Genomic DNA, 21,444 nt, shown 5'->3' with positions numbered 1-21,444 from the left:
TTCCTCTATCTCCCCCTGACTGTTTGGAGGCCTATAGTACACTCCCAGCAAAGTGCTTGCTCCCTTTTTGTTTTTAAGCTCCACCCATTAGAGGAACCTGCTAATATGTCATCCCTCCTTACTGCAGTAATTGACTCCTTAATTAATATTGCGACACCCCCTCCTCTTATACCTCCCCCTCTGTCTCGCCTGAAGATTCTGTACCCCGGAATATTGAGCTGCCAGTCTTGCCCCTCCCTCAACCATGTCTCCGTGATAGCAACAATATCATACTCCCATGTGTTTATCAACACCTTCAGTTCATCCACCTTATTTGCAAGACTCCTTGTATTAAAATAGATGCCATCCAGCCTTGCCCTTGTATATTTGCCCTGTCTACCAAGCTGACTTGTTTTTTTCTCTATAATTGGCAGCACATCACCCCCTATTTCAGCTCCCCTCTGTATCCCATCCCCCTGCCAAGTTAGCTTAAAACCCCCCAACAGTGCTAGCAAACCACCCCGCAAGGATATTTGTCCCGCTCTGGTTCAGGTGCAACCCATCCGACTTGTACAAGTCCCACCTTTCCCAGAAGCAGGCCCAGTGATCCAGGAAACTAAAACCCTCCCTCCTGCACCAACTCTTTAGCCACGCATTCATCTGTTCTATCCTCCTATTCCTATACACACTAGCACGTGGCACTGGGAGTAATCCAGAGATTACAACCCTTGAGGTCCTGTTCTTTAATCTGCTACCTAGCTCCCTAAATTCTTGATGCAGGACCTCATCTCCCTTCCTACCTATGTCGTTGGTCCCAATGTGGACCACGACCTCTGCCTGCTCACCCTCCCCCTTAAGAATGCCCTGTAGCCGCTAAGTGACATCCATGACCCTGGCCCCAGGGAGGCAACAAACCATCCTGGAGTCACGTTTGCGGCCACATAAACGCCTATCTGTTCTCCTTACGATAGAATCCCCTACCACTATTGCTCTCCCACTCTTTTTCCTCCCTTTCTGAGCAGCAGAAGCGTCCCTGGTGCCAGGAAGCTGGCTGCTGCTGCCTTCCCCTGGTGAGTCATCCCCCTCAACAGTATCCAACTTGGTATACCTGTTTGAAAGGGGGATGTCCGCAGGGGACCCCTGCACTTCCTGCCTGCCTCTGTTGCTCCACCTGATGGTCACCCAAGTTCTTTCTGCCTGTGCAGCCCTACCCTGCGGTGTGAACAACTCGCTAAACGTGCTATTCACGACCCTCTCAGCATCACGCTTGCTCCAAAACTCATCCACCTGCAGCTCGAGCGCCGCAATGCGGTCTACAAGTAGCTGCAGCTGGATGCATTTCCCACACACATGGTCGCCAGGGACACTGGCAGCGTCCCTGACTTCCCACATGGAGCAAGAGGAGCAGAACACGGGGCTGAGCTCTCCTGCCATGACTTACTCCTTTAATTAATTAAAAAATTAATTCAATACCCCAGTTACAGGTATACTCTAGGGCGCTTTATTTACCAACTGTCCCCACTACACCACAGAGACCCTAGAAATTTAACACCACAGAATTCAAGCTTGAATTGAAAAGAGAGAAATACTCACCAACCAATCACTTACCTGCTCCCTGGTGACGTCACACCCCGATTACTTTTTAATTCTCTGCTACCCTCTGAGCTCGCAGACTGGAGTTTGGTATGCCTCTCCTGGCCCCGCTGCCGCTTTAAGTACCTCGCCGCTGCCGCCGAGTCTCCCACCGGTCCGCCGCTCTCGCTGCCTGCCGCCGCTGCTCTCAGGCCTCTCCTGGCCCCGCTGCCGCTTTAAGTACCTCGTCGCCGCCGCCGCGTGTCCCACAGGTCCGCCGCTCTCGCTACCTGCCGCCGTATCCCTGTAATTCCTGCATCTGCTGAAAATATCCCTGTAATTCCTGTATCTACAGGAGGTATCCCTGTAAACCCTGTATCTGCTGGACGTATCCTGTAATAATTCCTGGATCTGCTGGATGTATCCCTGTAATTCCTAGAACTGCAGGATGTGCCCCTGTAATTCCTGTATCTGCAGGATGTACCCCTGTAATTCCTGTATCTGCGGGAGGTATCACTGTAATTCCTGTATCTGCTGGATATATCCCTGTAATTCCTGTATCTGCAGGAGGTATCCCTGCAATTCCTGTATCTGCTGGATGTATCCTGTAATAATTCCTGTATCTGCTGGATGTATCCCTGTAATTGCTGTATCTGCGGGAGGTATCCCTGTAATTCCTGTATCTGCTGGATGTATCCTGTAATAATTCCTGTATCTGCTGGATGTATCCCTGTAATTCCTGTATCTGCGGGATGTACCACTGTAATTCCTGTGTCTGCTGGATGTGTCTCTGAAATTCCTGAATCTGTTGGTTATATCCCTGTAATTCCTGTATCTGCAGGATGTATCCCTGTAACTCCTGTATCTGCGGCTTGTATCGCTGTAATTCATGTATCTGCAGGATGTATCCCTGTAATTCCTCTATCTGGGGGATGTACCCCTATAATTCCTGTACCTGCAGGATGTGTCCCTGTAATTCCTGTATCTGCAGGATGTATCCCTGTAATTCCTGTATCTACAGGATGCACCCCTGTAATTCCTGTATCTGCAGGATGTATCCCTGTAATTCCTGTATCTGTGGGATGTATCCCTGTAATTCCTGTATCTGGGGGATGTATCCCTGTAATTCCTGTACCTGCTGAATGTATCCCTGTAATCCCTGTATCTGCGGGATGTAACCGTGTAATTCCTGCATCTCCAGGATGTACCCCTGTAATTCCTGTATCTAGGTGATATTTCCCTGTAATTCCTATATCTGCAGGAGGCATCCCTGTAATTCCTGTATCTGCGGGATACATAGATACATAGAGATAGGAACAGGAGTAGGCCATTCGGCCCTTCGAGCCTGCTCCGCCATTCAATGAGATCATGGCTGATCTTCGTCTGAGATCATAGCTGATCTTACCAGTTCAGTACCCCGTCCCCGCCTTTTCTCCGTAACCCTTAATCCCCTTAGCCTTCAGAAATATATCCAATTCTCTCTTGAAAATATTTATTGAATTAGCCTTCACAGCCCTCTGTGGCAGGGAATTCCATAGGCTCACCACTCTTTGAGTGAAGAAATTCTTCCTCATCTCTGTTTTAAATGATTTGCCCGCTATTTTTAGACTGTGGCCCCTGGTTCTGTGCTCCCCGGCCATTGGAAACATTCTCTCTGAATTCAGCCTGTCCAGGCCTGCCATAATTTTATATGTTTCGATGAGATCCCCTCTCAATCTTCTAAACTCCAGTGAGTACAAGCCCAAACTATTTAATCTCTCTTCGTAGGTCATTCCCGCCATTCCAGGTATCAGCCTGGTGAATCGCCGTTGCACTCTTTCCATGGCAAGAACATCCTTCCGCAGATGGGGCGACCAAAACTGTACACAATACTCCAGATGCGGTCTCACCAGCACCTTGTACAGCTGTAGTAAGGTATCCCTATTCCTATACTCGAACCCCCTTGATATGAAGGCCAACATACCATTTGCCTTCTTAATCGCCTGTTGCACCTGCATGCTCTCCTTCAGTGACTGGTGCACAAGAACACCCAGGTCCCTCTGCACTTCCCCATCTCCCAATCTATTGCCATTTAGATAATAATCTACCCTCCTGTTTTTACCCCCAAAGTGGATAACCTCGCATTTATCCACATTATAGTGCATCTGCCACGTATCCGCCCATTCCCCCAACCTGTCCAAATCGCACTGTAGCCTCCTGACATCCTCATCAGAGCCCACCCCTCCTCCTAGTTTAGTGTCGTCAGCGAATTTGGAAATATTGCATCCAATTCCCTGATCCAGATCATTTATATATATTGTGAACAGCTGGGGTCCCAGGACAGATCCTTGCGGCACCCCGCTGGTCACTGCCTGCCACTCCGAAAACGAGCCGTTTATTCCAACTCTCTGTTTTCTATCCGCCAGCCAGTTCTCTATCCACGTTAATACTTTGCCCCCAATCCCATGAGCCTTAATTTTGCATGATAATCTTTTGTGTGGAACCTTATCGAAGGCTTTCTGGAAGTCAAGGTACACCACATCCACTGGCTCTCCCCCATCTATTCTACCAGTTACCTCCTCAAAAAATTCCAGCAGATTAGTCAAACACGATTTACCCTTTGTAAATCCATGTTGACTCTGTCCGATCCTTTCCCCATTTGTCAAGTGCTCCGCTATTTTATCCTTAATAATGGACTCTAGCATTTTGCCCACAACCGATGTAAGGCTTACTGGTCTATAATTCCCTGCTTTCTCTCTACCCCCCTTTTTAAATATTGGGGTAACATTAGCTACCCTCCAATCCACGGGTACTGTTCCCGAGTCAATGGAGTTCCGGAAGATGATCCTTAGAGCATCTGCTATCTCCAGGGCCACCTCCTTAAGTACCCTAGGATGTAGTTTATCAGGCCCCGGGGATTTGTCGGCCTTCAGTCCCCTCAACTTACCCAACACCATATCCCTAGAGATACTAATTTCTGTCAGCTCCTCCCTTTCATTAGTCCCTATGTTTGCCGATATTCCTGGGAGGTTATTTGTGTCCTCCTTTGTGAATACAGAACCAAAGTATGAGTTTAATTGGTCTGCCATTTCCTTATTCTCCATTATATATTCTCCCGAATCGGACTGCAAGGGACCGACTTGGGATTTTACCAGTCTTTTCCTCCTGATATACCGATAAAAGCTTTTGCAGTCTGTCTTTATGTTTGCTGCAAGTTTACTTTCGTATTCTATTTTCCCCTTCCTGATTAATCCCTTTGTCCTCTTTTGCTGTATCCTGTACTGCCCCCAATCTTCCGGTCTGGTGCTTTTTTTCGCCAGTTGATATGCCCTTTTTTTTGATTTTATGCTGTCCCTAATTTCCCTCGTTATCCACGGTTGAGTCACCTTTTTAGGTTTATTTTTATGCCAAACCGGTATAAACATGTTCTGGAATTCTTCCATTCTATCTTTGAATGCTTGCCATTGTCTATCCACTGTCAATCCCCCCAGAAACACCACCCAATCAATCTTACCCAATTCCCGTCTCATACCCTCGTAATTCCCTTTATTTAAGTTCTGGACCTTAGTCTCTGATTCAATTTCCTCACTCTCCATCTCGACTGAGAGCTCGATCATATTATGATCGCTCTGACCCAAGGGGCCTTGTACAAGAAGATTGCTGATAAGTCCCTTCTCATTGCACAATACCCAGTCTAAAATGGCCTGATCTCGAGTCGGTTCCTCGACATATTGGTCCAGATAACCGTCCCGAAAACATTCCAGGAATTCCTCCTCCTCAGAATTTTTACTAATTTGGGTAGTCCAATCAATATGTAAATTAAAGTCACCCATGATGACAGCTGTGCTCTTATCGCACGCTTCTCTAATTTCCCTTTTTATGCCTTCCCTCACCTCCATATTACTATTTGGAGGCCTATATATCACACCCACTAACGTTTTCCTCCCCTTGCTATTTCTCATTTCTACCCATACAGATTCCGTTTCATCCGAGTTAATATCCTTCCTTTCCATTGCATTAATCCCCTCCTTTACCAGCAATGCTACCCCACCTCCCCTACCTTTTTGCCGATCCTTCCTAAATATTGTATATCCCTGGATGTTAAGTTCCCAGCCTTGCCCACCCTGCAGCCACGTTTCTGTAATCCCAATCAAATCATACTTGTTTACCTCTATTTCCACAACTAATTCATCCACCTTGTTCCTAATGCTTCTAGCATTAAGATACAAAGCCTTCAGGCTTGCTTTTTTCACACTCTCATTATGAATTAGTTTGGCCCTTTGTGTTTCTCTCCTTTGCTTATTGTTTCTCACCTTTCTACCATCTATTTCTAACTTCATATGACTTCCCTCTTTTCCACTACCTAGGTTCCCATCCCCCTGCCAAATTAGTTTAAATCCTCCCGAACCGCCCTAGAAAATATTACCCCGAGGACATCGGCTCCCTCACAGTTCAGGTGTAGACCGTCCCCTTGGTACAGGTCACTCCTCCCCAAGAACTGGTTCCAATGCCTCAGGAATTTAAATCCCTCTCCCTTGCACCACTGCTCAAGCCACGTATTTAGCTTATCTATCTTACTCTCTCTAAACTTATTAGCTCGTGGCACTGGTAGCAATCCAGAGATTACTACCTTTGAGGTCCTACTTTTCAATTTAGCTCCTAACTCCTTAAATTCAGCTTGTAGGACCTCCTCCCTCTTTTTACCTACATCGTTGGTACCTACATGTACCACGACAACTGGCTGATCCCCCTCCCCCTTCAGAATGCTCTGCACCCGCTCCGAGACATCCTTGACCCTTGCACCAGGGAGGCAACATACCATCTTGGAGTCTCGGTCTCGGCCACAGAAACTCCTATCTATCCCCCTTACAATTGAATCCCCTATCACTATAGCCCTATCCCTCTTTTTTCCGCCCTTCTGTGCAGCAGAGCCAGTCATGGTGTAACCATGTAATTCCTGTATCTCCAGGATGTACCCCTGTAATTCCTGTATCTAGGTGATATTTCCCTGTAATTCCTATATCTGCAGGAGGGATCCCTGTAATCCCTGTATCTGCGGGATGTAACCGTGTAATTCCTGTATCTCCAGGATGTACCCCTGTAGTTCCTGTATCCAGGTGATATTTCCCTGTAATTCCTACATCTGCAGGCGGCATCCCTGTAATTCCTGTATCTGCGGGATGTACCCCTGTAATTCCTGTATCTGCTGGATGTATCCCTGTAATTCCTGCATCTGCTGGATATATCCCTGTAATTCCTGTATCTGCAGGATGTAACGCTGTAATTCCTCTATCTGGGGGATGTACCCCTATAATTCCTGTATCTGCAGGATGTGTCCCTGTAATTCCTGTATCTGCAGGATGTATCCCTGTAATTCCTGTATCTACAGGATGCACCCCTGTAATTCCTGTATCTGCAGGATGTATCCCTGTAATTCCTGTATCTGTGGGATGTATCCCTGTAATTCCTGTATCTGGGGGATGTATGCCTGTAATTCCTGCACCTGCTGAATGTATCCCTGCAATCCCTGTATCTGCGGGATGTAACCGTGTAATTCCTGTATCTCCAGGATGTACACCTGTAATTCCTGTATCTGCAGGATGTATCCCTGTTATTCCTATATCTGCAGGAGGCATCCCTGCAATTCCTGTACCTGCTGAATGTATCCCTGTAATTCCTGCATCTGCTGGCTATATCCCTGTAATTCCTGTATCTGCAGGAGGTATCCCTGTAATTCCTGTATCTGCTGGATGTATCCTGTAATAATTCCTGTATCTGCAGGAGGTATCCCTGTAATTCCTGTATCTGCTGGATGTATCCTGTAATAATTCCTGTATCTGCTGGATGTATCCCTGTAATTCCTGTATCTGCGGGATGTTCCCCTGTAATTCCTGTATCTGCGGGATGTATCCCTGTAATTCCTGTATCTGGGGATGTTACCCAGTAATTCCTGTATCTGCAGGATGTATCTCTGTAACTCCTGTATCTGTGGGATGCATCCCTGTAATTCCTGCATCTGTGGGATGTATCCCTGTAATTCCTGTATCTGCGGGATGTATCTCTTTAATTCCTGTATCTGCTGGATGTATCCCTGTAATTCCTGTATATGTGGGATGTACCCCTGTAATTCCTGTATCGGGGGATGTATCCCTGTAATTCGTGTATCTGCGGGATGTATCTGTGTAATTCCTGTATCGGCTGGATGTATCCCTGTAATTCCTGTATCTGCTGGATGTACACCTGTAATTCCTGTACCTGCGGGATGTATCCCTGTAATTCCTGTATCTGCAGGATGTATCCCTGTAATTCCTGTACCTGCGGGATGTATCCCTGTAATTCCTGTATCTGCGGGAGGTATCCCTGTAATTCCTGTATCTGCTGGATGTATCCATGTAATTCCTGTATCTGCGGGATGTACCCCTGTAATTCCTGTATCTGCTGGATGTATCCCTGTAATTCATGCGGTTGCTGGATATATCCCTGAATTCCTGTATCTTCTGGATGTATCCCTGAAATTCCTGTATCTGCGGGATGTATCACTGTAATTCCTGTATCTGCTGGATGTACCCCTGTAATTCCTGTATCTGCAGGCTGTATCCCTGTAATTCCTGTATCGGCGGGATGTATTCCTGTAATTCCTCTATCTGCGGGATGTATCCCTGTAACTCCTGTATCTGCGGGATGTATCCCTCTAATTCCTGTATCTGCAGGATGTACCCCTGAAATTCCTGTATCTGAGGGATGTATCCCTGTAATTCCTGTATCTGTGGAATGTATCCCTGTAATGCCTATATCTGCGGGATGTATCCCTGTAATTCCTGTATCTGCAGGATGTATCCCGGTAATTCCTGTATCTGCAGGATGTATCCCATAATTCCTGTATCTGCTGGATGTAGCCCTGTAAATCCTGTATCTGCAGTATGTATCTCTGTAATTCCTGTATCTGCAGGATGTATCCCTGTAATTCCTGTATCTGGGGAATGTACCCCTGCAATTCCTGTATCTGCTGGATGTATCCCTGTAATTCCTCTAACTGCCTGATGTATCCCTTTAATTCCTGCATCTGCTGGATGTACCCCTGTAATTCCTGTACCTGCGGGATGTATCCCTATAATTCCTGTATCTGCAGGATGTATCCCTGTAATTCCTGTATCTGTGGGATGTATCCCTGTAATTCCTGTATCTGCAGGAGGTATCCCTGTAATTCCTGTATCTGCTGGATGTGTCCATGTAGTTCCTGTTGCTGTGGGATGTACCCCTGTAATTCCTGTATCTGCTGGCTGTATCCCTGTAATTCCTGTATCGGCGGGATGTATTCCTGTAATTCCTCTATCTGCGGGATGTATCCCTGTAACTCCTGTATCTGCGGGATGTATCCCTGTAACTCCTGTATCTGCGGGATGTATCCCTCTAATTCCTGTATCTGCAGGATGTACCCCTGAAATTCCTGTATCTGAGGGATGTATCCCTGTAATTCCTGTATCTGTGGAATGTATCCCTGTAATGCCTATATCTGCGTCATGTATCCCTGTAATTCCTGTATCTGAATGATGTATCCCGTTAATTCCTGTATCTGCAGGATGTATCCCATAACTCCTGTATCTGCAGGATGTATCCCTGTAATTCCTGTATCTGCAGGATGTATCAGTGTAATTCCTGTATCTGTGGGATGTATCCCTTTAATTCCTGTGTCGGTGGGATGTACCCCTGTAATTCCTGTATTTGCTGGATGTATCCCTGTAATTCCTGTATCTGCTGGATGTATCCCTGTAATTCCTCTATCTGGGTGATGCATCCCTGTAATTCCTTTACCTGCAGGATGTACCCCTGTAATTCATGTATCTGCTGTATGTACCCCTGTAATTCCTGTATCTGTGGGATGTATCCCTGTTATTCCTGCACCTGCGGGATTGAGCCCTGTAAATCCTGTATCTGCGGGATATAACCGTGTAATTCCTATATCTCCAGGATGTACCACTGTAATTCCTGTATCTGCGTGATATTTCCCTGTAATTCCTATATCTGCAGGAGGTATCACTGTAATTCCTGTATCTGCGGGATTTACCCCTGTAATTCCTGTATCTGTGGAATGTACCCCTGCAAATCCTGCATCTGCTGGATGTTCCCCTGTAATTCCTGTATATGCGGGATGTATCCCTGTAATTCCTGTATCTGTGGAATGTACCCCTGCAAATCCTGCATCTGCTGGATGTATCCCTGTAATTCCTCTAACTGCGTGATGTATCCCTTTAATTCCTCTATCGGCAGGATGTACCCCTGTCATTCTTGTATCTGCTGGATGTATCCCTGTATCTGCTGGATGTACCCCTGTAATTCCTGCACCTGCGGGATGTGTCCCTGTAATTCCTGTATCTGCAGGATGTATCCCTGTAATTCCTGTACCTGCGGGATGTATCCCTGTAATTACTGTATCTGCGGGAGGTATCCCTGTAATTCCTGTATCTGCTGGATATATCCATGTAATTCCTGTATCTGCGGGATGTACTCCTGTAATTCCTGTATCTGCAGGAGGTATCCCTGTAATTCCTATATCTGTAGGATGTATCCCTGTAATCACTGTATCTGCAGGATGTATCCCTGTAATTCCTGTATCTGCAGGATGTACCCCTGTTATTCCTGTATCTGCACGATGTATCCCTTTAATTCCTGTAACTGCGGGATGTATCCCTTTAATTTCTGCAGCTGCTCGATGTATCCTGTAATAATTCCTGTATCTGATGAATGTATCCCTGCAATTCATGTATCTGCGGGATATACCCCTGTAATTCCTGTATCTGTGGGATGTATCCCTGTAATTCCTTTATCTGCGGGACGTATCCCTATAATTCCTGTATCTGGGGGATTTACCCCTGTAATTCCTGCATCTGAGGGATGTATCCCTGTAATTCCTGTATCTGCTGGATGTATCCCTGTAATTCCTGCATCTGCTGGATGTACGTCTGTAATTCCTGGATCTGCTGGCTGTATCCCTGTAATTCCTGTATCGGCGGGATGTATCCCTTTAATTCCTCTATCTGCGGGATGTATCCCTGTAACTCCTGTATCTGCGGGATGTATCCCTGTAATTCCTGTGTCTGCTGGATGTATCCCTGTAATTCTTGCATCTGTGGGATGTATCCCTGTAATTCCTGTATCTGCGGGATGTATCTCTTTAATTCCTGTATCTGTGGGATGTATCTCTGTAATGCCTGTATCTGTGGGATGTATCCCTGTAATTCTTGCATCTGTGGGATGTATCCCTGTAATTCCTGTATCTGCGGGATGTATCTCTTTAATTCCTGTATCTGCTGGATGTATCCCTGTAATTCCTGTATCTGTGGGATGTACCCCTGTAATTCCTGTATCGGGGGATGTATCCCTGTAATTCTTGTATCTGCGGGATGTATCCGTGCAATTCCTGTATCTGCTGGATGTATCCCTGCAATTCCTGAATCTGTGGAATGTATCTCTGTAATTCCTGTACCTGCGGGATGTTCCCCTGTAATTCCTGTATCTGCAGTATGTATCTCTTTAATTCCTGTATCTGCGGGATGTATCCCTATAACTCCTGCATCTGCAGCATGTATCCCTGTAATTCCTATATCTGGGGAATGTGCCCCTGCAATTCCTGTATCTGCTGGATGTATCCCTGTCATTCTTGTCGCTGCTGGATGTATCCCTGTAATTCCTGTATCTGCTGGATGCACCCCTGTAATTCCTGTACCTGCGGGATGTATCCCTGTAATTCCTGTATCTGCTGGATGTATCCCTATAATTCATGCGTCTGCTGGATATATCCCTGAATTCTTGTATCTTCTGGATGTATCCCTGAAATTCCTGTATCTGCGGGATGTATCACTGTAATTCCTGTATCGGCTGGATGTACCCCTGTAATTCCTGTATCTGCAGGCTGTATCCCTGTAATTCCTGTATCGGCGGGATGTTTTCCTGTAATTCCTCTATCTGCGGGCTGTATCCCTGTAACTCCTGTATCTGCGGGATGTATCCCTCTAATTCCTGTATCTGCAGGATGTACCCCTGAAATTCCTGTATCTGAGGGATGTATCCCTGTAATTCCTGTACCTGCTGAATGCATCCTTGTAATCCCTGTATCTGCGGGGTGTAACCGTGTAATTCCTGTATCTCCAGGATGTACCCCTGTAAATCCTGTATCTAGGTGATATTTCCTTGTAATTCCTATATCTGCAGGAGGCATCCCTGTAATTCCTGTATCTGCGGGATGTAACCGTGTAAGTCCTGTATCTCCAGGATGTACCCCTGTAATTCCTGTATCTAGGTGATATTTCCCTGTAATTCCTATATCTGCAGGAGGCATCCCTGTAATCCCTGTATCTGCGGGATGTAACCGTGTAATTCCTGTATCTCCAGGATGTACCCCTGTAATTCCTGTATCTAGGTGATATTTCCCTGTAATTCCTATATCTGCAGGCGGCATCCCTGTAATTCCTGTATCTGCGGGACGTACCCCTGTAATTCCTGTATCTGCTGGATGAATCCCTGTAATTCCTGCATCTGCTGGATATATCCCTGTAATTCCTGTATCTGCAGGGTGTAACCCTGTAATTCCTCTATCTGGGGGATGTACCCCTATAATTCCTGTATCTGCAGGATGTGTCCCTGTAATTCCTGTATCTGCAGGATGTATCCCTGTAATTCCTGCATCTACAGGATGCACCCCTGTAATTCCTGTATCTGCAGGATGTATCCCTGTAATTCCTGTATCTGTGGGATGTATCCCTGTAATTCCTGTATCTGGGGGATGTATCCCTGTAATTCCTGTACCTGCTGAATGTATCCCTGTAATCCCTGTATCTGCGGGATGTAACCGTGTAATTCCTGTATCTCCAGGATGTACCCCTGTAATTCCTGTATCTAGGTGATATTTCCCTGTTATTCCTATATCTGCAGGAGGCATCCCTGTAATTCCTGTACCTGTGGGATGTACCCCTGTAATTCCTGTATCTGCAGGATGTATCCCTGTAATTCCTGCATCTGCTGGCTATATCCCTGTAATTCCTGTATCTGCAGGAGGTAACCCTGTAATTCCTGTATCTGCTGGATGTATCCTGTAATAATTCTTGTATCTGCTGGATGTATCCCTGTAATTCCTGTATCTGTGGAATGTACCCCTGCAAATCCTGTATCTGCTGGATGTATCCCTGTAATTCCTCTAACTGCGTGATGTATCCCTTTAATTCCTCTATCGGCAGGATGTACCCCTGTCATTCTTGTATCTGCTGGATGTATCCCTGTATCTGCTGGATGTACCCCTGTAATTCCTGCACCTGCGGGATGTGTCCCTGTAATTCCTGTATCTGCAGGATGTATCCCTGTAATTCCTGTACCTGCGGGATGTATCCCTGTAATTACTGTATCTGCGGGAGGTATCCCTGTAATTCCTGTATCTGCTGGATATATCCATGTAATTCCTGTATCTGCGGGATGTACCCCTGTAATTCCTGTATCTGCAGGATGTATCCCTGTAATTCCTATATCTGCAGGATGTATCCCTGTAATCACTGTATCTGCAGGATGTATCCCTGTAATTCCTGTATCTGCAGGATGTACCCCTGTTATTCCTGTATCTGCAGGATGTATCCCTTTAATTCCTGTAACTGCGGGATGTATCCCTTTAATTTCTGTAGCTGCTCGATGTATCCTGTAATAATTCCTGTATCTGATGAATGTATCCCTGCAATTCATGTATCTGCGGGATATACCCCTGTAATTCCTGTATCTGTGGGATGTATCCCTGTAATTCCTTTATCTGCGGGACGTATCCCTATAATTCCTGTATCTGGGGGATTTACCCCTGTAATTCCTGCATCTGAGGGATGTATCCCTGTAATTCCTGTACCTGCTGGATGTATCCCTGTAATTCCTGCATCTGCTGGATGTACGTCTGTAATTCCTGGATCTGCTGGCTGTATCCCTGTAATTCCTGTATCGGCGGGATGTATCCCTTTAATTCCTCTATCTGCGGGATGTATCCCTGTAACTCCTGTATCTGCGGGATGTATCCCTGTAATTCCTGTGTCTGCTGGATGTATCCCCATAAATCCTGTATCTGCCGGATGTACCACTGAAATTCCTGTATCTGGGGGATGTATCCCTGTAATTCCTGTATCTGTGGGATGTATATCTGTAATGCCTGTATCTGCAGGATGTATCCCTGTAATTCCTGCATCTGCAGGATGTATCCTGGTAATTCCTATATCTCCAGGATGTGTCCCTGTAATTCCTGTATCTGCTGGATGTACCCCTGTAACTCCTGTATACGCGGTGTGTATCCCTGTAATTCCTGTATCTGCAGGATGTACCCTTGTAATTCATGTATCTGGGGGCTGTATCCCTGTAATCCCTGTATCTGCGGGATGTATCCCTGTAATTCCTGTATCTGCAGGATGTATCCCTGTAATTCCTGTATCTGCAGGATGTATCACTGTAATTCCTGTATCTGCGGGATGTATCCCTGTAATTCCTGTATCAGTGGAATGTACCCCTGTAATTCCTGTATTCGCTGGATGTATCCCTGTAATTCCTGTATCTGCTGGATGTATCCATGTAATTCCTCTATCTGTGTGATGTATCCCTATAATTCCTGTATCGGTGGGATGTACCCCTGTAATTCCTTTATCTGCGGGATGTACCCCTGTAATTCCTGTACCTGCTGGATGTACCCCTGTAATTCCTATATCTGCGGGATGTATCCCTGTTATTCCTGTATCTGGGGGATGTTACCCTGTAATTCCTGCATCTGCAGGATGTATCCCTGTAATTCCTGTATCTGTGGAATGTATCTCTGTAATTCCTGTACCTGAGGGATGTTCCCCTCTAATTCCTGTATCTGCAGTATGTATCTCTGTAATTTCTGTATCTGCGGGATGTATCCCTGTAACTCCTGTATCTGTGGGATGTAACCCTGTAATTCCTGTATCTGGGGAATGTACCCCTGTCACTCTTGTATCTGCTGGATGTATCCCTTTAATTCCTGTATCGGCGGGATGTATCCCTGTAATTCCTGTACCTGCGGGATTTATCCCTGTAATTCCTGTATCTGCGGGAAGTATCCCTGTAATTCCTGTATCTGCTTGATGTATCCATGTAATTCCTGTATCTGCGGGATGTACCCCTGTAATTCCTGTGTCTGCTGGATGTATCCCTGTAATTCATGCATCTGCAGGATATATCCCTGAATTACTGTATTTTCTGGATGTATCCTGTAATTCCTGTATCTGCGGGATGTATCCCTTTAATTCCTGTAACTGCTGGATGTATCCTGGTAATTCCTGTATCTGCACGATAGACCCCTGTAATTCTTGTATCTGTGGGATGTATCGCTGTAATTCCTGTATCTGCGGGATCTTTTCCTGTAATTTTTGTATCTGCGGGATGTACCCATGTAATTCCTGTATCTGCTGGATGTATCCCTGTAATTCCTGTATCTGGGGATCTATCCCTTTAATTCCTGTATCTGATCCCTGTAATTCCTGTATCTGCAGGATGTATCCCTGTAATTCCTGTATCTGCAGGATGTATCCCTGTAATTCCTGTATCTGCAGGATGTACCCCTGTAATTCCTGTATCTCGGGGATATTTCTCTGTAATCGCTGTATCTGCAGGATGTATCCCTGTAATTCCTGTATCTGCGGGATGTACCCCTGTAATTCCTGTATCTGCGGGATGTATCCCTGTAATTCCTGTAACTGCGGGAGGTATCCCTGTAATTCCTGTAGCTGCTGCATGTATCCTGTAATAATTCCTGTATCTGCTGGATGTATCCCTGTAATTCCTGTATCTGCGGGAAGTTCCACTGTAATTCCTGTTTCTGTGGGATGTATCCCTGTCATTCCTTTATCTGCGGGATATATCCCTATAATTCCTGTATCTGGGGGATTTACCCCTGTAATTCCTGTATCTGAGGGATGTATCCCTGTAATTCCTGTACCTGCTGGATGTATCCCTGTAATTCCTGTATCTGCAGGAGGTATCCCTGCAATTCCTGTATCTGCTGGATGCATCCTGTAATAATTCCTGTATCTGCTGGAGGTATCCCTGTAATTCCTGTATCTGCTGGATGTATCCCTGTAATTCCTGTATCTGCGGGATGTACCACTGTAATTCCTGTGTCTGCTGGATGTGTCTCTGAAATTCCTGAATCTGTTCGATATATCCCTGTAATTCCTGTATCTGCAGGATGTATCCCTGTAACTCCTGTATCTGCAGCTTGTATCGCTGTAATTCATGTATCTGCAGGATGTATCCCTGTAATTCCTCTATCTGGGGGATGTACCTCTATAATTCCTGTACCTGCAGGATGCACCCCTGTAATTCCTGTATCTGCAGGATGTATCCCTGTAATTTCTGTATCTGTGGGATGTATCCCTGTAATTCCTGTATCTGGGGGATGTATCCCTGTAATTCCTGTACCTGCTGAATGTATCCCTGTAATCCCTGTATCTGCAGGATGTAACCGTGTAATTCCTGTATCTCCAGGATGTACCCCTGTAATTCCTGTATCTAGGTGATATTTCCCTGTAATTCCTATATCTGCAGGAGGCATCCCTGTAATCCCTGTATCTGCAGAATGTAACCTTGTAATTCCTGTATCTCCAGGATGTACCCCTGTAATTCCTGTATCTAGGTGATATTTCCCTATAATTCCTATATCTGCAGCGGCATCCCTGTAATTCCTGTATCTGCGGGATGTACACCTGTAATTCCTGTATCTGCTGGATGTATCCCTGTAATTCCTGCATCTGCTGGATATATCCCTGTAATTCCCTGTATCTGCAGGATGTAACCCTGTAATTCCTCTATCTGGGGGATGTACCCCTATAATTCCTGTATCTGCAGGATGTGTCCTGTAATTCCTGTATCTGCAGGATGTATCCCTGTAATTCCTGTATCTACAGGATGCACCCTTGTAATTCCTGTATCTGCAGGATGTATCCCTGTAATTCCTGTATCTGTGGGATGTATCCCTGTAATTCCTGTATCTGGGGGATGTATCCCTGTAATTCCTGTACCTGCTGAATGTATCCCTGTAATCCCTGTATCTGCGGGATGTAACCGTGTAATTCCTGTATCTCCAGGATGTACCCCTGCAATTCCTGTATCTAGGTGATATTTCCCTGTTATTCCAATATCTGCAGGGGGAATTCCTGTATCTGTGGGATGTACCCCTGTAATTCCTGTATCTGCTGGATGTATCCCTGTAATTCCTGCATCTGCTGGCTATATCCCTGTAATTCCTGTATCTGCAGGAGGTATCCCTGTAATTCCTGCATCTGCTGGATGTATCCTGTAATAATTCTAGTATCTGCTGGATGTATCCCTGTAATTCCTGTATCTGCGGGATGTACCCCTGTAATTCCTGTATCTGCTGGATGTTCCCCTGTAATTCCAGTATCTGCGGGATGTATCCCTGTAATTCCTGTATCTGGGGATGTTACCCTGTAATTCCTGTACCTGCAGGATGTATCTCTGTAACTCCTGTATCTGTGGGATGTATCCCTGTAATTCTTGCATCTGTGGGATGTATCCCTGTAATTCCTGTATCTGCGGGATGTATCTCTTTAATTCCTGTATCTGCTGGATGTATCCCTGTAATTCCTGTATCTGTGGGATGTACCCCTGTAATTCCTGTATCGGGGGATGTATCCCTGTAATTCGTGTATCTGCGGGATGTATCCGTGTAATTCCTGTATCTGCTGGATGTATCCCTGCAATTCCTGAATCTGTGGAATGTATCTCTGTAATTCCTGTACCTGCGGGATGTTCCCCTGTAATTCCTGTATCTGCAGTATGTATCTCTTTAATTCCTGTATCTGCGGGATGTTACCCTATAACTCCTGCATCTGCAGCATGTATCCCTGTAATTCCTATATCTGGGGAATGTACCCCTGCAATTCCTGTATCTGCTGGATGTATCCCTGTAATTCCTCTAACTGCGTGATGTATACCTTTAATTCCTGTATCGGCGGGATGTACCCCTGTCATTCTTGTCGCTGCTGGATGTATCCCTGTAATTCCTCTATCTGCTGGATGTACCCCTGTAATTCCTGTACCTGCGGGATGTATCCCTGTAATTCCTGTATCTGCAGGATGTATCCCTGTAATTCCTGTACCTGCGGGATGTATCCCTGTAATTCCTGTATCTGCGGGAGCTATCCCTGTAATTCCTTTATCTGCTGGATGTATTCATGTAATTCCTGTATCTGCGGGATGTATCCCTGTAATTCCTGTATCTGCTGGATGTATCCCTGTAATTCATGCGTCTGCTGGATATATCCCTGAATTCTTGTATCTTCTGGATGTATCCCTGAAATTCCTGTATCTGCGGGATGTATCACTGTAATTCCTGTATCGGCTGGATGTACCCCTGTAATTCCTGTATCTGCAGGCTGTATCCCTGTAATTCCTGTATCGGCGGGATGTTTTCCTGTAATTCCTCTATATGCGGGCTGTATCCCTGTAACTCCTGTATCTGCGGGATGTATCCCTCTAATTCCTGTATCTGCATGATGTACCCCTGAAATTCCTGTATCTGAGGGATGTATCCCTGTAATTCCTGTATCTGCTGAATGTATCCTTGTAATCCCTGTATCTGCGGGATGTAACCGTGTAATTCCTGTATCTCCAGGATGTACCCCTGTAAATCCTGTATCTAGGTGATATTTCCTTGTAATTCCTATATCTGCAGGAGGCATCCCTGTAATTCCTGTATCTGCAGGATGTAACCGTGTAAGTCCTGTATCTCAAGGATGTACCCCTGTAATTCCTGTATCTAGGTGATATTTCCCTGTAATTCCTATATCTGCAGGAGGCATCCCTGTAATCCCTGTATCTGCGGGATGTAACCGTGTAATTCCTGTATCTCCAGGATGTACCCCTGTAATTCCTGTATCTAGGTGATATTTCCCTGTAATTCCTATATCTGCAGGCGGCATCTCTGTAATTCCTGTATCTGCGGGATGTACCCCTGTAATTCCTGTATCTGCTGGATGAATCCCTGTAATTCCTGCATCTGCTGGATATATCCCTGTAATTCCTGGATCTGCAGGATGTAACCCTGTAATTCCTCTATCTGGGGGATGTACCCCTATAATTCCTGTATCTGCAGGATGTGTCCCTGTAATTCCTGTATCTGCAGGATGTATCCCTGTAATTCCTGCATCTACAGGATGCACCCCTGTAATTCCTGTATCTGCAGGATGTATCCCTGTAATTCTGTATCTGTGGGATGTAATCCCTGTAATTCCTGTATCTGGGGGATGTATCCCTGTAATTCCTGTACCTGCTGAATGTATCCCTGTAATCCCTGTATCTGCGGGATGTAACCGTGTAATTCCTGTATCTCCAGGATGTACCCCTGTAATTCCTGTATCTAGGTGATATTTCCCTGTTATTCCTATATCTGCAGGAGGCATCCCTGTAATTCCTGTACCTGTGGGATGTACCCCTGTAATTCCTGTATCTGCAGGATGTATCCCTGTAATTCCTGCATCTGCTGGCTATATCCCTGTAATTCCTGTATCTGCAGGAGGTAACCCTCTAATTCCTGTATCTGCTGGATGTATCCTGTAATAATTCTTGTATCTGCTGGATGTATCCCTGTAATTCCTGTATCTGCGGGATGTACCCCTGTAATTCCTGTATCTGCTGGATGTTCCCCTGTAATTCCTGTATCTGCGGGATGTATCCCTGTAATTCCTGTATCTGGGGATGTTACCTTGTAATTCCTGTATCTGCAGGATGTATCACTGTAACTCCTGTATCTGTGGGATGTATCCCTGTAATTCCTGCATCTGTGGGATGTATCCCTGTAATTCCTGTATCTGCGGGATGTATCTCTTTAATTCCTGTATCTGCTGGATATATCCCTGTAATTCCTGTATCTGTGGGATGCACCCCTGTAATTCCTGTATCGGGGATGTATCCCTGTAATTCGTGTATCTGCGGAATGTATCTGTGTAATTCCTGTATCTGCTGGATGTATCCCTGTAATTCCTGTATCTGTGGAATGTATCTCTGTAATTCCTGTACCTGCGGGATGTTCCCCTGTAATTCCTGTATCTGCAGTATGTATCTCTTTAATTCCTGTATCTTAGGGATGTATCCCTGTAACTCCTGCATCTGCAGCATGTACCCCTGTAATTCCTATATCTGGGGAATGTACCCCTGCAATTCCTGTATCTGCTGGATGTATCCCTGTAATTCCTCTAACTGCGTGATGTATACCTTTAATTCCTGTATCGGCGGATGTACCCCTATCATTCTTGTAGCTGCTGGATGTATCCCTGTAATTCCTGTATCTGCTGGATGTACCCCTGTAATTCCTGTACCTGCGGGATGTATCCCTGTAATTCCTGTATCTGCAGGCTGTATCCCTGTAATTCCTGTATCGGCGGGATGTTTTCCTGTAATTCCTCTATCTGCGGGCTGTATCCCTGTAACTCCTGTATCTGCGGGATGTATCCCTCTAATTCCTGTATCTGCATGATGTACCCCTGAAATTCCTGTATCTGAGGGATGTATCCCTGTAATTCCTGTATCTGCTGAATGTATCCTTGTAATCCCTGTATCTGCGGGATGTAACCGTGTAATTCCTGTATCTCCAGGATGTACCCCTGTAAATCCTGTATCTAGGTGATATTTCCTTGTAATTCCTATATCTGCAGGAGGCATCCCTGTAATTCCTGTATCTGCAGGATGTAACCGTGTAAGTCCTGTATCTCAAGGATGTACCCCTGTAATTCCTGTATCTAGGTGATATTTCCCTGTAATTCCTATATCTGCAGGAGGCATCCCTGTAATCCCTGTATCTGCGGGATGTAACCGTGTAATTCCTGTATCTCCAGGATGTACCCCTGTAATTCCTGTATCTAGGTGATATTTCCCTGTAATTCCTATATCTGCAGGCGGCATCTCTGTAATTCCTGTATCTGCGGGATGTACCCCTGTAATTCCTGTATCTGCTGGATGAATCCCTGTAATTCCTGCATCTGCTGGATATATCCCTGTAATTCCTGGATCTGCAGGATGTAACCCTGTAATTCCTCTATCTGGGGGATGTACCCCTATAATTCCTGTATCTGCAGGATGTGTCCCTGTAATTCCTGTATCTGCAGGATGTATCCCTGTAATTCCTGCATCTACAGGATGCACCCCTGTAATTCCTGTATCTGCAGGATGTATCCCTGTAATTCCTGTATCTGTGGGATGTATCCCTGTAATTCCTGTATCTGGGGGATGTATCCCTGTAATTCTGTACCTGCTGAATGTATCCCTGTAATCCCTGTATCTGCGGGATGTAACCGTGTAATTCCTGTATCTCCAGGATGTACCCCTGTAATTCCTGTATCTAGGTGATATTTTCCCTGTTATTCCTATATCTGCAGGAGGCATCCCTGTAATTCCTGTACCTGTGGGATGTACCCCTGTAATTCCTGTATCTGCAGGATGTATCCCTGTAATTCCTGCATCTGCTGGCTATATCCCTGTAATTCCTGTATCTGCAGGAGGTAACCCTCTAATTCCTGTATCTGCTGGATGTATCCTGTAATAATTCTTGTATCTGCTGGATGTATCCCTGTAATTCTGTATCTGCGGATGTACCCCTGTAATTCCTGTATCTGCTGGATGTTCCCCTGTAATTCCTGTATCTGCGGATGTATCCCTGTAATTCCTGTATCTGGGGATGTTACCTTGTAATTTCCTGTATCTGCAGGATGTATCACTGTAACTCCTGTATCTGTGGGATGTATCCCTGTAATTCCTGCATCTGTGGGATGTATCCCTGTAATTCCTGTATCTGCGGGATGTATCTCTTTAATTCCTGTATCTGCTGGATATATCCCTGTAATTCCTGTATCTGTGGGATGCACCCCT

The sequence above is a fragment of the Somniosus microcephalus genome, chromosome 30 (assembly GCF_052327205.1).
Source record: "Somniosus microcephalus isolate GS21.2 chromosome 30, FLI_Smic_1.0, whole genome shotgun sequence".
Taxonomy (NCBI): Eukaryota; Metazoa; Chordata; class Chondrichthyes; order Squaliformes; family Somniosidae; genus Somniosus; species Somniosus microcephalus.
The sequence above is the reverse complement of the archived record's forward strand: the minus strand, read 5'-3'. Positions refer to the sequence as shown.